This window comes from Fukomys damarensis, unplaced genomic scaffold, assembly GCF_012274545.1.
Source record: "Fukomys damarensis isolate Sample0158 unplaced genomic scaffold, DMR_v1.0_HiC HiC_scaffold_39, whole genome shotgun sequence".
Taxonomy (NCBI): domain Eukaryota; kingdom Metazoa; phylum Chordata; class Mammalia; order Rodentia; family Bathyergidae; genus Fukomys; species Fukomys damarensis.
In genome coordinates, this window is record NW_022900951.1 from 919,215 (window position 1) to 923,094 (window position 3,880).

A 3,880-nucleotide genomic window follows, 5' to 3' on the forward strand; every position below is an offset into this window, starting at 1 on the left:
CTCCAGACGGAGAGAGAACGCGCGGCCCGCCCTGCAGAGGGGTTTGGGCGAGCGCGGGGCTGCTCCTTCTCCTCCCACAAGGGCCGAGGCGTGCGAGCCGCTCAGGGCCCACCCGCGCCTACGCGGATGAAAACACCGCCGCCAGGCTGTACGTGGAGCTGAGCCCTGTCGGGAAAAGACGCGAAGCTCTGAGAATCATCGCAATGGGCCGAAAGTAGGAAACGGGGCGCGTGCGAGAAGGAAACCGCGACGGACCGTCCTGTGGGGCGCGTCTCCCCCGCAGCGTCAGTCCAGGTGGGTCGTGAGGCACAGACCGGGCTAGGATGTTGGCAAGGGGGGTGTTGACTCAAACCCGGGGTGTCCTCAGGTCTCCGTGGGTGGGCGGCGACTGGGTCGTGGGCGCGGTGCTCATCACGGATCCCTCACGCATGAGCCCTGGGGAACCTGCGAGAAGAGGGGGGGCCGGGCTGGAGGGGGCACTGGGGGGCGAGCTGGAAGGGGGGGGTTCTCGTCCTCAGCTCCTGCCTTTTCTCTCTGATTCCTGGACACCATGATGTGAGCGTCCGTCCACCCCACGTCCGTCCACCATGATGATCCTGCCTTGGAGCAGCCGACCACGGACTGAACCCCCCTGAGACCCCTGGGGCAGCCGACCACGGACTGAACTCTCTGAGACCATGAGCCAAAGTAATCCTGATCTCTTCAGAGTTGTTATTCTCAAGTATTTTCATCACAATGGAATGGTAAAAAGTGAGCGAGCATCCTAGCATTGCTCGGCTGCTCAAAGTCCCCAGGACCACTGAGAAGCAAGTGGCCATCTGCCTTCTGATCCATCCGCCCCACCCCTCTGCCCAACATGACCTACGTGGTGTGTGTCAGGCTGCGGGTCAGATGAGGTTTGGCATTAATTGCTGCAAAATGGCAGAAATCATTAAGAACCTCAGATTCTTGAAACTGGGTTTAGCCTGAGGGGGAAAAATGTACATTTTTCTTTTCATAGTGCTTGCTGGTCTGATGAACCACAAATTTATTTTTCAGGAAATGTTTTCCTGCGGGAAGAATAAACTAATTAGCCACGTTGGAAAGATCGTAAATTGGGCAGTACTTACCATTATGATTATAAAGTGGAATTTAGAATGTAGTCTGTGTGACAGCAGATGTTCCTTACTATATGGCCTTGTGGCCATTATTAGTTCAGTGCCTTTGTGGTCATTACGATGACTTTGGGTTAGGGTGTGATGGCCCGTGTCTGTCATCCCAGCACTGGGGAGGCTGAGGCAGGAGGCTCACCGCAAGTTCAAAGCCAGCCTGGGCTACATAGTGAGTTCAAGACTGGCCTGAAGTACGCGGAGAGACCCTGTGTCAACCCCCCCCAAAAAAACCCAGAGAAATACTAATATATTAACATAAAGAGTCTAATTTCTCCTGCATTCAGGGGAATTTGTGTTCACGTGGTTGGTTTTCTGAAAGAGGGCGTGGCACTCGGTGACCAGGTAATTCAGGGTGGGAAGGCTGGGCCGAAGTTGGTAGCCTCTCCCTAGACAGGAGGAGCTGGGGACAGTCTCCCTGGCACACAGCAGCACGCCTTGGGAGTGGAGGTTTCCTGTATGGGCACGGATCTCCCTTCCAAATGGGGTGACATCAGTTATACAACTTTAACCGTATTTACACTTTTAGTTTTTCACAGCAGAGAAATTATTTGGTATTTACACACGTGTGTCCTATTCATTTCACTGGAGAGTATGGCCTCAGTGGGCATCCACTTAGCTATAGATGTCTCTAGTTTCTCCTTCTTTATGGCTGAGTAGTACTCCGTTTTATAGATAAACCACATATTCTTTATCCAGTCTCCAACGGATGGGTACTCGGGCTGTTTCCCAGTTTTAGGTATTACAAACTGTGCCTCTATAAATGTGGGTGCACATATATCACTGTGGTATGGTTCTTTTAGTTCTTTGGAAAGATACCCAGCAGAGGGACGGCTGGGTCAAATGGAACCTGTAGTCCTAGTTGTTCGAGGTGTCTCTATATCGATTTCCACAGTGCTTGCACCAGTCTGCAGTAGGGCTAAAGGTGTAGGTGAAGCAGGAAGGGTAGGGAAAAGAAAAGAAGGGAAAAGAAAGAAAATATGAGAAAAGGAAAAAAATAGAAAGAAAGTCTTTGTAAATAGGGAGGGGAGGAGGGGGTGAAGGGAGGGCAGGGACAAGGGGGAAAAATGAGAACCGAGACCTGTCGTGTAGAGGAACGAGATCCCGATCATGAACGTAACTGTGCTGTGTACTTTAAAAGTGCCAGTAAACAGCACAGAACAGTCAATACTCCAAGCCAGCGAATCCGGGGCTGACACGCCGTTTGGCCCGGTCAGGGTTGGGGTGCCCTGCCCTGCCTCGCACACGGCTGTTTCGGGTGGCGCATTCTTGCGGCTGATGGCACTTCCAGGGTGGGGCTTGCCTTGTGTTCGGCCTTCGCTGCCCTGCGTCCCCACCCGGGGCGGCACATTCTGCGGTCCTGCCCCAGGGCCGCGTTCTGAGTCCCCCTGGTGGCTCCGAGACGGCCCCCTGTGCCCCACCACCCCACTGCTCTACTCCCAGGAGGTTTGATTTTATACCGAAAATTCCATCACCACCCTTCTTGCTTCTTTGTTTGATTTATTTTATTCTTTCTTTCTTTCTTTTCTTCCTCGGTAGCAGAGATCGAACTCGGGACCTTGCGCTTGCGAGGCAGGCGGCAGCACCACCGACTCGGCCCCCGGCCCTGCCTTTGTTTTACCTTCATACAGCTGCAGAGGGACGACAGCTCTCCTTCGGCATCTCCCTCCAAGAAGCTGCTCCTGTCTGTGACCACGGCGATGGTGCGCGCGTTTCTTCCCCGTCACGAGAGAGGAGAATATCTCGGCGGCTCCGTGCTGGGACCATTGAAACGCTGCTGGGGTCCTTGGGGGCCGAGCTGTGAGTAGGTGAGTGAGAACCCGCACCTAAGAGAACGGGGCGATTCGGGTGGATCGAGATCCCCCCAGCTCCCAGCGTGACTTACAGCAGGGTGCGCTGGGGTTCCTGGGACTTTGTCATCAGTAGCGTTTGTGTGTGTGTGTGTGTGTGTGTGTGTGTGTGTGTGTATCTGTGTGTGTAATTTTTTTTCCCGCAAGCACAGACTGTCAAGAACACACCACGCTGAGTCTTGTGTGCCGAAGCCGGGCTCTGTAGCCAGAGAAATCCCACAGAGCAGAAGCCAGTTCTCACGGCCCTTCCTGGAACAGGAGGCCGCGGGGTTGGGGTGACTTTGTCCAAAGCTGGGGTGGGGTTTACACAGAGGAAGACACACAGTGATTTTTCTCTTTTGCGAACTTTCTTTAGTCATCGATGTGCTGTGTCTCTTTGGCGCTCCCCGGCCCCAGATTCCCACATGTTGAAGGATTGTTTCCAGCTTGGCACTGTAATTAAGACGCAGAGAATTTTTTTTTTTTTGAGACAGGGCCTCACTATGTAGCCCAGGCTGGTCTCGGACTTACAGAGATCCTCCTGCCTCAGCCTCCCAAGTGCTACGGTGACAGGCGTGCGCCACCGTGCCCGGCTAAGGCTTAGAGGATGTGACAGTTAGGGTGAGGTCTTTGGATCCCCGGCAGCTTGACCTTGAAGGGAGCACTGTGACCCCAGCCGACCTCTTCCTGCGTCCCTTTGTCCGACACGTGCTCCTGCCAGGAAGGCAGAGGGGACGCTCAGCTGCGATTGAACGAAGCGGCGAAACTGCGAGCCTGAAGAACTCTTGCTTCTGTCGCGCTTTGCTTCCACAAGTGGACCCACGGCCGAGCTCTCCCGCTGAGTGTCTGCATTGGACTTCTCCCAGAAGCAGGGCCCCAGAGCTGAATTCAAGTGGAAGAAGT

At 54.2% G+C, this 3,880-nt stretch overlaps 1 long non-coding RNA gene across 1 annotated transcript; it reads left to right on the forward strand.

Moving 5' to 3' along the window:
* Positions 1–664: 664 nt before the first annotated feature.
* Positions 665–3,341, forward strand: LOC117284713. The gene is made up of 3 exons (XR_004515784.1): positions 665–687; positions 2,688–2,956; positions 3,151–3,341. It is a non-coding gene; the product is annotated as an uncharacterized LOC117284713 (long non-coding RNA).
* Positions 3,342–3,880: the final 539 nt, after the last annotated feature.